This window comes from Lactuca sativa, chromosome 3 (assembly GCF_002870075.4).
Source record: "Lactuca sativa cultivar Salinas chromosome 3, Lsat_Salinas_v11, whole genome shotgun sequence".
In the NCBI taxonomy this organism is placed as follows: Eukaryota; Viridiplantae; Streptophyta; class Magnoliopsida; order Asterales; family Asteraceae; genus Lactuca; species Lactuca sativa.
The window spans coordinates 176020211-176034192 of record NC_056625.2 but is presented as its reverse complement, the minus strand read 5'-3'; positions in this window follow the sequence as shown (position 1 = coordinate 176034192).

Sequence of the window (13982 nt, the reverse complement as noted above, 5' to 3'; positions counted from 1 at the left end):
ATGATAGCCATAAGGGCATTTAAATAGGGCTCAAGCCCTGAGATTTAGGGTTTCACGTTACAGCACCGACTTGCCGAGTCCGGTCATTAATCAGAAAAGAATTCGCTATCTTACTCAGCGAGTCTGAGCATCAACTCGCCGAGTCCCTCCAGAAAACTCAATATAAATAATTAAAATCAGATACCTGGGAATCCGGATGTTACAATTCTCCCCCACTAGAATCAGACTTCGCCCTCGAAGTCTCATTCTACAAACAGCTCTGGATGTTGCTTCCTCATCTCCGCCTCCGGCTCCCAAGTTAGCTCGGACCCTTTGCGATGCTGCCGCTAAACCTGAACCAGTGGCACTTCCTTCTTTCTCAAAACCTTGATCTTCCGATCCACCACCACGAATGGCCTCTCAACATAATTCAGCCCCGCATCCACCTGAATATGCTCCAATGGTACCACCGCCGACTCATCGGCTATACACCTTCTCAACTGGGACACGTGGAAGGTATCATGAATTTGGCTCAACTTTGCAAGTAGCTCTAAGAGATATGCTACCTTGCCCACCCTAGCGGTCACCCTGAACGGACCAATATACCGGGGCCCCAACTTTCCCCTCATCCTGAATTGGATCACTCCTTTCCATGGAGATACCTTCAGGAGTACGAAATCCCCCACCTGAAACTGAAGCTCAGATTGCCGTCTATCCGCATAACTTTTCTAGCGACTCTGCGCTGTCAACAACCTCTTCCTGACCAGTTGTATCTGCTCCGATGTCTGAAGCACTATCTTAGTGCTGCCCATCACTCGCTGCCCCACCTCTCCCTAGCAGATGGGAGTCCGACACCTCCTCCCATATAACAACTCGAAGGGAGGCATACCAATACTCGAGTTGTGGCTGTTGTTATAGGAAAGCTCAGCCAACAACAAGTACGTGTCCCAACTTCCTCCGAAGTCCAATACACATGCTCGAAGCATGTCCTCGAGCGTCTGAATCGTCCGCTCACTTTGCCCATCATTCTGTGGGTGATAGGTGTTATTGAAATGCAGTCTCGTACCCAACTCCTCATGGAACTTCTTCCAGAACCTGGAAGTGAAACTTACATCTCGATCTTACACAATCGAGATCGGTACACCATGCCGCGATACCACCTCCCTCACATACACCTTTGTTAGCCTCTCTGTGGAAGAGCTATCACTGATAGCAAGGAAGTGAGCGCTCTTCGTCAACCGGTCCACAATCACCCAAATTGCGTCAACGCCTCTCACGGTCCTCGACAATTTGGTGATAAAATCCATAGAAATTTGTTCCCACTTCCACTGGGGAACCTCAAGTGGCTGTAACTTGCCATGCGGAGGCTGGTGCTCAACCTTAACCCTCCGACAAGTCAAGCACCTCTCAACGAACCACGCCACATCCCTCTTCATACAGGGCCACCGGTACTCCCTCTTCAGGTCCAAATACATCTTAGTGGCCCCTGGATGAATCGAAAACCTCAATCTATGTGCCTCCTCCATCTGAATGGTACGCGCTCCACCAGCAAATGGTACCCAAATCCGACCCTGGAAGGTCAAAAGCCCTCAATAATCGGTAACAAACTCAGATACTTGTCCGATCACCCGCTACCTCTTGCGGTTCTCTCGTAACACGACCTCCGCTTGAGCCTCCCGAATGGTGTCCAACACCGGCGTCATAACTGTCAGCCGCATATAAATGTCTCGAATCGGGGCACTCTCTGCCCTACGGCTCAGGGCATCAGCTATGACATTAGCCTTGCCCGGTGGTATAGGATCTCACCATCATAATCCTTTACCACGTCCAACCATCTCCTCTGGCGCATATTCAGGTTGGGCTGATCCATCAAATACTTCAAACCCTTGTGGTCCGTGTATATGGTACACCGAACCCCATATAGGTAGTGACGCCATATCTTGAGAGAAAACACCACTGCCCCCAACTCCAGATCGTCGGTGGGATACCTTGTCTCATGAGACTTCAGCTGCCTCGATGTATATGCTATCACGTGCCCTCTCTGCATAAGCATTGCACCTAAACCCGATATCGATGCGTCATAATATACCACAAAGTCTTCCATCCCTTCCAGGAGGGCTAACACCGGGGCTTCGCATAATCTTTGGCGAAGCAACTCGAATGAGGCCTGCTGCTCTGGACCCCAACTAAAAGTCACGCCCTTTCGGGTCAACCTGGTGAGAGGAACTGCAATCTTTGAGAAATCTCTGATAAATCTCCGATAGTAGCCGGCCAATCCCAGAAAGCTCCTGATCTCGATGGGGGATATCGGCACCCCCTAGCTTATCACTGCCTTAATCTTGGCCGGGTCGACCAATATCCCTTTCTAGTTAACGAGGTGTCCTAAGAAATGGACCTCTCGCAACCAAAAATCACACTTGGAGGATTTGGCGAAAATCCTCTCCGTCCTCAATACCCCGAGAATCTCTCTCAGATGCTCTATATGCTGCTCTCTAGATCTCGAATACACCAATATGTCATCGATGAACACGATCACCGAACGATCCAACATCGTCCTGCACACCCTGTTCATGAGATCCATGAACGCTACCGGTGCATTGGTGAGCCCAAAAGGCATCACCACGAACTCTTAATGCCCATAACGAGTTCTGAACGCCATCTTCTTGATATCCTCATCCTGCACTCTCATTTGATGATACCTGGTGGTTGTCGAGGCCAACAAATTAATAACCCTAATTATTACACACTAAAATAGTGTATAGTGGTAAAGGGATCGAATCCACAGAGATTGGTTCAATTTATAACTCTATGAAAAATCTCTTTGTAAAAAAATACTTGTAAAATAACAATAAAAATAAATGGGGGGGAGGGGTTGGTCTTTTGTAGTACTTGAAATAAACTAGAATTAAACTAAGATTTAAATAAAAAATTTCAACAAAAGTGGGAGTTTGATGTAAAATCAATAAGAGAAGGATGGTTGACTTAAGGTTTCCTCACTTTGACTTTTTGATGAACATATCATTAGAATCCAATGGTGCAATACTTGTTTTAAATCCTTAATTTGGCTATGGAAATCCAAATGACGGCCATAAGGGCCTTTAAATAGGGCTCAGGCCCTGAGATTTAGGGTTTCACTTTACAGCGCGGACTCGCCGAGTCCACGCATCGACTCGTCGAGTCCGCTCATTAATCAGACAAGAATTAGCGATCCTACTCGACAAGTCTGAGCGTGAACTCGCCGAGTCCCTCCATGAAACTCAATATAAATAATTAAAATCAGATACTTGGGAATCTGGATGTTATAGTTATGGTTTTAGGCCTTGGTCATTAACCAAATTAGACCAGTGGTAAAATGGTCATTTTACGCTGAGATGGACTACTGGATTTTGATTGGATGTTGTTTTTGGCACTGATAACTCAGGGGGTCGTCAAGGCAGCAATAATAGATTTCTTTTTGAGAGATTCAGCTTTTCAAAGTGAGTTTCCTTACTGGGTTAGCAAGTCGAAGGCACCAATACCGAACCATGTTTATTCTATATTAGTATGCTAGTTGTCTTTATGACTCTTGCATGTGTATGGGATTATATGCTTTTCGGGGTAAGGCCCTGTAATGCCCACAGATTCGGGCTAGTCAAACTAGAGGCCATAAGTGTCGAAAATGACTTTTCAGAAAAATATTATTTAGAATAAATAATCTTAACCAGTTTGAATTATATATTACAAGGTTTCTATACATATAAAGAGCGTCAAAATCCGAGTTATAACGAAGAAGTTATGACCCGTCGAAGTTTCGCGACAAAACCGACATGATACCTGGAAGCGTAAATTGCGAATTTACGATAAAGTGAGTTTTAGCCTTAGCGATCTAAACAAAAGTCGTAGATTACGTTAAACCGAGATCGTCCATAAAAATAACGCCCAATCTGACTTCGTATGAGGAAGTTATGATTTTTCGAAGTTTCGGCTTAGCTGTGTACAACCCGAAATTCGAATATTAGATCGAGCGGTTTTTAGCCGACACGACCTAAACGAGAATCGAAGATCTCGTTAAGAGTAGCTTAACAAGAAAAAGATGGGCGAAAACGGACGTCGGATGAAGAAGTTATGCATTTTTAACGGACCAACCCTGTCCCGGTCTGTTAATAATATAACTTTTAAAATAAACTCAAAATTAGCCGACGAAGTCTAAACGAAAGTTGTAGAGTACGTTCCCACCTTCGCGTGGATATAAAGAACCTCGAAAATGAAGCTCGTATGCGAAAGTTACAAATTTCTAAAGTTGAGTGTGCAAATTGCGAAATCTGATGCGAGATGGATGACGTGGCCTCATCGCAGCCGTCCATTGCCGATCGCAGAGTGCCCTTCGGATCATGCCACGTCGCCTCGCTTCGCCTTACACCCCGCTTCGGAGTTCAGTACGCCCAACGTACCCTCGGTCTTTATCCTCTTCCGAAGTGCGAGACAGCTGGACGCAGCTGGACCCTATCCGAAGTTATGCCCCGCGTAGCCATGGATTACGCCCAGCGTAGTCCGAGGCCTCGCACGGTATAAAAAGGGGGCGAGGCTCTCCACATTTTTCACAACATTTCTCATTCTCTCTCTAGTTTCCTTCTCTCTCTAAGGGTTTTAACCCTCCCCTAAGCCGTGATCCCCTGGCACCCTATGGAAGCCTCGAGGCTCCCGGAGTCCCGAAAAAAAAGGGTCTTTTGGTTTCGGAAATGCTGCTCCGAGCAAAGCTTGGTTTTCTTTAAAATCCGCTGTAAGTGAGCTACTCTTACACAATTTTTAATATAGCTTTCAAATGATTATAGTAATGTTATTAGGTCCTTAAAATAATTATTTGGGCTATTATTATGAGTTATATTGAGTGTTATTTAACGCTTATATAATAATAATAATAGTCAGACTATTAATTTGTCGCGGTTATCGTTAGACTAAACCCTAGTGGTATTGATATTAGGTTTTATCTAAGGAAATTGTTTTGGGAGTATCGAAGTGTTGTCCGAGTGCTGAGTCACCACCTTTCAGGTGAGTGCATGGTCCCTTTCATCTTACACATAGATATGAAGTATTCTATATAAATTATTTGTTATGTGTGCGTATTATCGGAGTACTTGCTGTCTATGCTAGTTGAATGATTTTATACACGTTTTAAAGGATTTAAACTATATATGCATTTTATATCTACAAAAATGCTGGGGTAAAACATGGGTAGATGTAATAGATGGAATATAAGTTGGACGATGAGTTGAGAAGTGTTATAGACCACGAGGTGAGGGTGAGAGGTGAACAATGTGAGAAGCCTTTTTCCCAAACGATGGCCCTGTTATTCAACAGAGTATGGATGACAATCACGTACTATTCTAGATAGTCCAGTGGAACACTAGCAGGCTCGCAACCTGTAAGTGTTGTGAGCGATGTATTCACTCAGCGTACTCTAAACCTTGGTGATCATGCAGACATGATGCCTAAACACTGGCGATGATGCAGACTTGATGCCTAAACCCTGGTGATCATGCAAACTTGGTGCCAAAACCCTGGCAACTATGCAGACTTAGTGCCTGTTGTATAAATTCTGGCGACTATGCAGACTTAGTGCCTAAACCCCGGTGACGATGGACTTCGTGCCGATTCCTTAGGATCATCCTTAGGAATGTATGAACGAGTAATGGTTGATTCTTAGGGTAGATCCTTAAGAGTAAAGAAGATAATGGGGATGGGTAATTGGGTAGATTGTTTGATTGTTTGAACATAATAATAATACTATTGTGGGTTGAAAACCCTATGTACTCACCAGGTTTCCCAACCTTACCCACTCAGTTTATTTATATCACAGGTGTTGATATGAAGTCCCATTACACTGAGAGATTAAAGAGATGTAGATCATTAGAGTAAATAAATGTAAGTTCGGTTTATGCTTATGTTTCTGTATTGACGATGACATCCCAAATGTTTTAAAATAAATAAAATATGTTTCTTCAAAAATGTTTTGATAACGTATTTATCATGTTTTTATGGGAACAAATTCCACAACATTTTTATGAAAAGAATTACTCTGATCTTTATAAATCATAAACAAAATCGGTCTTTTCTGGCCGTGAAAATGGGGATGTCACAGTTGGTATCAGAGCATTAGTTTAAGCGAACTAGGAATTTGTAGGATTTCTAGACTTAAACTTAGAATGCTAAGCGATGATTGTGAGGTGTGCGCACTAGCTTATTTTAGGAGTTATGCCTAAAATGCTTTTATGTGCTAAATGCTTTGTGCCTTATATGATGTTATTTATTTGGATCTATGGTCTGTTGCCGACCGGATCTGGAAACCTTATGTGTTTAGGATTCTAAACGTACGACTACGATATTAGAACTAGCATGTAAACGTTTCGGAGTGATAAGGACAATTTAAACGTCTATCCTAAATAAAGATCTAGATTCACCTTATTCAGTGTATAGATCAAGATGCAAGGACCCGTAGCGGAAACGTAAACACAAATGGAAATAGGAACCAATCCCATCAACCTCCAGTGATACATTGTCGAAGAAGTGACACCTGAGCCAATAACGATGGTCGGAGTACAAGCGATGATCCAAATGATGTTGGATCGTCAAATGTAGGAAACAAGGCGTTTACTTCAACAAAACTGAGAAGAACTTACGGTACCAATTTAACAGCCGGAGCTGAATGATCGGCAATCAGAAGGAGGAAACTACAGTGGGACTGTTGGTCAAGCCAACCCACCGATACTTAGACGAAACAATCAGGATGAAGGAAATGACGGGCGTGGATGCAAGTACAAGGATTTTATGGCATCTAAACCCCCGAGTCTTTCTGGAAGCCCATCACCGATGGAAGTTATGGACTGGATCTCCGAGATGGAGACAATGTTTGAGAGTTGCGAGTGTAGCAACAAATAGAAGACCGCCCTTGCGGTCCCTCTGTTAAAGACTGGAGTACTGAGCTGGTGGAAGCTACTAGCTGATTCAATGCTTAAGGGAGAAGCTAGTAAGATGTCTTGGGAGGATTTTCTGGTGCAGCTAAAGATGCAATACTGCTCTGAGCAGGATCTTCTGGAAATAAACAATGAGTTCCAAAACCTGAAGAAGGGAAGAATGAGCGTTACAGAATACGCTGCAAGATTTACGGAAAAGATAAAGCTGGTTCCTTACCTAGTCCTAACTGAACTCTCCAAGGTTAACAAGTTTGCCCATGGATTACCAGCAGACTTTGGTCCAATGGTCAAGCAAGCAACCACTTTGAAAGCTGCCTTCTGGGCAGCCAGGAATGTTGAGACCCAGATTAGGGAAAAGGGTCTGGAGAGAGATGAAGTTGGCAAGAAAAGGAAGCATGAAGGATCCTAAAAATCAAATAGAGAAAGGAAATTCTCAAAGACTGAAGAAGGAGGAGGAGGCGTAGCCAAGTGGTGCGAGAAGTGTAAAAAGAAGCACTTCGGGAAATGTAGCGAGGAGGTGACTTGCTAGAAATGTGGAAAGAAGGGGCATTACGCCAGCAAGTGTTCGTCCAACAAAAAGGTGTGCTATGGATGGAACAAAGAAGGGCATATCTCTAGGGACTGCCCAAAGAAAAACGAGGCAACAAGGCCAAAGACGCCACCAAGGCCAAGGGCATTCCACATGATCCTCGACGAAGCAGAAAACCATGTGAGGAATCAAGGATGAGGACTTCATATCCGAAGATCAAGTTATGCAGTAGCCATAATATCGTATGATGTAGCCTATTAGAGGCATAGTCTAGGGTGAACTTGAACACCTATGTAATCGTTTCAAGAAATAATAAAGTCTTCATTTTGTTATCTGATATGTTAAACTGTTATGTGATTTTCTTGTATGGTGACTTGGAAAACTGCGAGATAATACTTGGGACGAGTATGAGTAGGTGTGAAAGGTAGTAGATGCATATGCTACCAGAAGCACATGACTCACGCTTGGATCATGGAAAGTCACGAGGTTATCACGAAGCTAGTAATTGATACCGTTTTATTCAATTATGTCGTTACCATCATTTCGGTAATGACTAAAAAGATTGTTGATATTTCGACCCTAATGGTCATATCGAATCGAGTCCAACTACGATGAGTATGTTACGTGGTTCAGAGAACCAAGTTCGATGTAGCATCTGACTTAAGACGGAAGATTGGAATAAAAAGCGAACAATAGAGGTATCACGAAAAGTTGCTTGTAGCTACAAATGCTACCTTTTAACATGTGATTTTCTCACATTAGAACATGAAGGAAGGTATACTATGTTTTGGAATTTAACTCTAAGAGACCTGAGTCTAAACGTGCATCACATGATGATAGGTCATAATTTGGAGTCTAACCTGAGATAGAAAGCAGGTGCACGATCGAGTACTGCTTATAGTCAATAAGTATAATAGATAAACTTGAAGGAATATAAAAGTTAAAATTATTACCTAGGATGAAGAGATGACGTTTGGAGTCATTATACGAGCCATCTTTCGTAGATGATTCCGGGACATAATCATCCTAAGGGGGAGATAATTGTAACGCCTGCAGATCCGGGCTAGTCAAATTAGAGGCAATAAGTGTCGAAAATGACTTTTCGGAAAAATATTATTTAGAATAAATAATCTTAACCACGTTGAAGTATATGTTACAAGGTTTCCGTACGTATAAAGAGCGTCGAAATCCGAGTTATAATGAAGAAGTTATGACCCGTCGAAGTTTCGCGACAAAACCGGCACGATACCGGGAAGCGTAAATAGCGAATTTACGATAGAGTGAGTTTTAGCCTTAGCGATCTAAATGAAGGTAGTAGAATACGTTAAACCGAGAGCGTCCATAAAAATAACGCCCAAATCTGACTTCATATGAGGAAGTTATGATTTTTCGAAGTTTTGGCTTAACTATGTACAACCCGAAATTCGAATATTAGATCGAGCGGCTTTTAGCCGACACGAACTAAACGAGAATCAAAGATCTCGATAAGAGTAGCGTAACAAGAAAAAGATGGGCGAAAACGGACGTCGGATGAAGAAGTTATGAATTTTTAACGGACGAACCCTGTCCCGGCCTGTTAATAATATAACTTTTAAAATAAAGTCAAAATTATTCGACGAAGTCAAAACAAAAGGTGTAGAGTACGTTCCTGCCTTCGCGTGGATATAAAGAACATAGAAAACGGAGCTCGTACGCGAAAGTTACAAATTTTTAAAGTTGAGTGTGCAAATTGCAAAATCTGATGTGAGATGCATGACGTGGCCTCATCGCAGCCGTCCATCGCCGATCGCAGAGCGCCCTTCGGATCATGCCACGTCGCCTCACTTCGCCTTACGCCCTGCTTCAGAGTTCGGTAAGCCCAGCATACCCTCGGTCCTTATCCTCTTCCGATGTGCGAAACAGCTGGACGCAGCTAGACCCTATCCGAAGTTACGCCCCGCGTAGCCAAGGATTACGCCCAGCGTAGTCCGAGGCCTCGCAGGGTATAAAAAGGGGGCAAGGCTCTCCGCATTTTTCACATCATTTCTCTTTCTCTCTCTAGTTTCCTTCTCTCTCTAAGGGTTTTAACCCTCCCCTAAGCCTAGGTGATCCCCTAGCACCCTAAGGAAGCCCGGAGGCTCCCGGAGTCCCGAAAAAAAAGGGGTCTTTCGGTTTCGGAAATGCTGCTCCGAGCAAAGCCCGGTTTTCTTTAAAATCCGCTGTAAGTGAGCTACTCTTACGCAATTTTTAATATAGCTTCCAAATGATTATAGTAATGTTATTAGGTCCTTAAAATAATTATTTGGGCTATTATTATGAGTTATATTGAGTGTTATTTAACGTTTATATAATAATAATAGAAAAACTATTAAATTACCGCAGTTATCGTTAGACTAAACCCTTGTGGTATTGATATTAGGTTTTATCGAAGGAAATTGTTTTGGGAGTATCGAAGCGCTATCCGAGTCCTGAGTCACCACCTTTCAGGTGAGTGCATGGTCCCTTTCATCTTACACATAGATATGAAGTATTCTATATAAATTATGTGTTATGTGTGCGTATTGTCTGAGTACTTGTTGTCTATGCTAGTTGAACGATTTTATACACGTTTTAAAGGATTTAAACTGTATATGTATTTTATATCTGCAAAAATGTTGGGGTAAAATATGGGTAGATGTAATAGATGGAATATAAGTTGGACGATGAGTTGAGAAGTGTTATAGACCACGAGGTGAGGGTGAGAGGTGAACGATGTGAGAAGCCTTTTTCCCAAACGATGGCCCCGTCATTCAGTAGAGTATGGATGACAACCACGGACTATTCTAGACAGTCCAGTAGAACACTAGCAGGCTCGCAACCTGTAAGTGTTGTGAACGATGTGTTCACTCAGCGTACTCTAAACCTTGGTGATCATGCAGACATGATGCCTAAACACTGGCGATGATGCAGACTTGATGCCTAAACCCTGGTGATCATGCAAACTTGGTGCCAAAACCCTGGCAACTATGCAGACTTAGTGCCTGTTGTATAAATTCTGGCGACTATGCAGACTTAGTGCCTAAACCCCGGTGACGATGGACTTCGTGCCGATTCCTTAGGATCATCCTTAGGAATGTATGAACGAGTAATGGTTGATTCTTAGGGTAGATCCTTAAGAGTAAAGAAGATAATGGGGATGGGTAATTGGGTTGATTGTTTGAACATAATAATTATACTATTGTGGGTTGAAAACCCTATGTACTCACCAGGTTTCCCAACCTGACCCACTCAGTTTATTTATATCACAGGTGTTGATATGAAGTCACATTACACTGAGAGATTAAAGAGATGTAGATCACTAGAGTAAATAAATGTAACTTTTGTTTATGCTTATGTTTCTGTATTGACGATGAAATCCCAAACGTTTTAAAATAAATAAAATACGTTTCTTCGAAAATGTTTTGATAACGTATTTATCATGTTTTTCTGGGAACAAATTTCGCATTATTTTTATGAAAAGAAGTACTCTGATTTTTATAAAGCATAAACAAAATCGGTCTTTTCTGGCTGTGAAAATGGCGATGTCACAGGCCCGATGTCGGGCGGGGCCCGATGACTATTTATATGCTATGTATCTATGTGATTATTTCACGTATACGTGTTTATTTGATATATGTTATATGTATGCTGGGCGGGAGCCGACCTATTACCGAGCTCAGCCCGATGTCGGGCGGGGCGCAATGCCAGGCTGGATACGAAATCGGGCAGGGCCTGATGACTAGGCGGTGCCCACTATATGTGGGGGAAGTCACTAAACTTTGTGCTTACGGTTTCTAGTTTTTTTTTCCAGGTACTTCTGATTCCGAAGGGAATAGCTCAAGTTGACTGCATCGCACATACCATTGGAGTTCCGCATTTGACATTCACTTTGATTTTTATAACACTTGATACATTGGTTTTGTTGTGATGAATGTTTGATATTTGAAAATATTATTTTATCTATTATATGAAAATGAAATTTTTGGGACCATATTTTTGGATGTTACAAGTTGGTATCAGAACCTTAGTTTGAGGGATTCGGGCACACTCTCAGTTGTGTCTGAACTCAAACTAAGGACTTGGTAGAAAGTTTCAAAAGAAAAGCATTTTTATCAAAAAGATTTCTAAATGAGAAAAGGGTGTGGTGCATGCAATCATCCGAGCTCAAGTAAGTTACCCAAAAATACCCATATATGTTTATGATATATTTTGAATTATGTATCTATGAATCACATGCTAGATTAGGGCTAAGGATCTGGGAAATATGCCTTTGTATGCCTGATTTACAAGCTTATAGATTTGCATGCTAGTACTGATAAGTTAGTAAATAGGATGGCCTGATTAGGTTATGCTTTGTTCTGATTACTTGATGCTCGAATGATGATTGCTTTGTTCTTTTAGGAGTTTTTGTTAGCTTTAGCTAATTAGTAAGAAAAAAATGCTAAGTTACATATTATGGAAACTAAATAATTTTAGTGGGTTAGGTTTAACTCTATTGCGCAACTCCTGTTTGAGTCCAACCGTTGTATTGAGAGACCTCTCATTCAAAGAATTATCTATTTTTTGTAATATGTAATATTATTCGCGAGCTAATTAGATGAGGTTAGCGTGAGTTCCTTCTACAACTGATGGCGGAGAGTGGTGTGGAGTTTCCCTAGGAAAACCTAGGATGATATTTAGTGTTACGAGCCTTATCTATTAGGAAATTGTTGGTTATAGAGTAACTTGGCTGAGTTAAGGCACTTCTTGAGGAAAGTACGAATAGATGTGGAAGGTAGTATGTGCCCATAATACTGGAAGCAAAGGCTTTGTACTCGATTTAAGGAGGGCTGCAATGAAGCTAGGAAGCTTGTGGGTTGTGATTTCCCCGATGTATGTATTGATGTGTATTCTGATAGTTTTTATGGTCTATTTTTCAGTATGGTGGTATTGCATGGCAGGCTAGTGGGCAGTTCCGGTGCTGGGGAGGGTTCGGGCTCAGGTTCTGGAGTCGGGCAGCTTGATGACCATACGATGGAGTTCATATCATCTGATATTACGCATAATATCCTTGATTAGACTCCTATGATCTTTGGCACGGTTAAGGAGGGTATTCTGGAGATTCTTGATGAGAGATTGATCGCCTTTCATGCTGAGATTGTAGCTTTTGCCAGGACGCGTTCTCTGACTTTCAGGGAGTTTCGGGCATGTGGAGCGCCAGATTACCATGGGTCGAAGGACCCCATTGAAAGCAGCAGGTGGTTGGTAGATGTTGCTAACACGTTCCATACTATCCATTGTCCCGAGGGGGACAAGGTCAGACTAGCTTCTTGTCTTCTGAAGGATAAGACGTGTGATTGATGGGTAGAGGTATGACATGCTATCGGGGATGATGTTGCTATTGATTTGATGACATGGAGTGATTTCTCGATCAGGTTCTAAGCTGAGTTTGCACCAGTGATTGAGGTGCAGTAGCTGGCACGAGAGTTCCAGGATATCCGTTAGACTACTGAGACGGTGGCTGAGATCAGCGCTATGTTCAGGGAGAGGGCACTTCTGGTTCCGTAGTATGTGACAGATGAGGAGATGAAGAAGGCTCGAAATCACGAGATGCTGAGGAGTGATATTTGATAGTTTGTTAGCTGAAATAGCTACAAGACCTTGGAAGACATGATAGCAAGGGCTAGGGATAAGAAGATTGACTTGGAGATGGAGAAGAAGAGGAAGCTTGATTCTGTATCGAGTGTTGAGGGTTCGGGCAACGGGCCCAATGTGTTTGATTCTAGACTGAAATGGCATCATGGTCATAGCCTCTATGGAAAGTGCGGCAAGGTGTACGAGGGGACATGCAGAGCGGGTGGTTCTGGTTGCTTCAAGTGCGGCCGAACTAGTTATATCACCAGAGATTGTACTGTTATCACCCCCATCACTCCAGTAATTGATCTGATTTGCTTTCAGTGCAATCATAGGGGCCACAAGAAGGCCTATTCTCCGAGTTTGACCGCAGCAGGATTGGTGTTAGTACCCGCCCCTACGACTATGAGGACTACTGACCGCCATCAGGGCCGATCAGATGCCCAACGACAAAGAGCAGGGCTTTCCAGCTGATGGTAGAGGAGGCGCGTGCGGCTCCCAATGTTGTGACGAGTATGTATCTTCTCCTTATATCTTTAGTTATATTAAATTATGATTATGTTTATGTGTTTTATTTTAGGATCGTTCCTCGTGAACAATATCTCTGCTTTGGTATTATTTGATTCGAGGGCTACCCGATATTTTGTATCTCTTGTGCTTAGCAAGAGATTTGTTGGAGCTCCAAGAGAGCTGGATCGTACTCTTGATGTGGAGATTGTTGATGATAGGATGGTCAGGGTTGCGAGAGTTCATCGGTATTGTACCCTCCAGTTGTTCGGTGAGTGGTATCCGATTGATCTAGTTCCCATTCCTCTGCGTGGGAACAAGGTCATCGTAGGCATGGATTGGTTGAGCCTTACTGAGGCAGTGATCGATTGTGAGAAGCAGTTAGTTCGGGTTCAAATCCCAAGTGG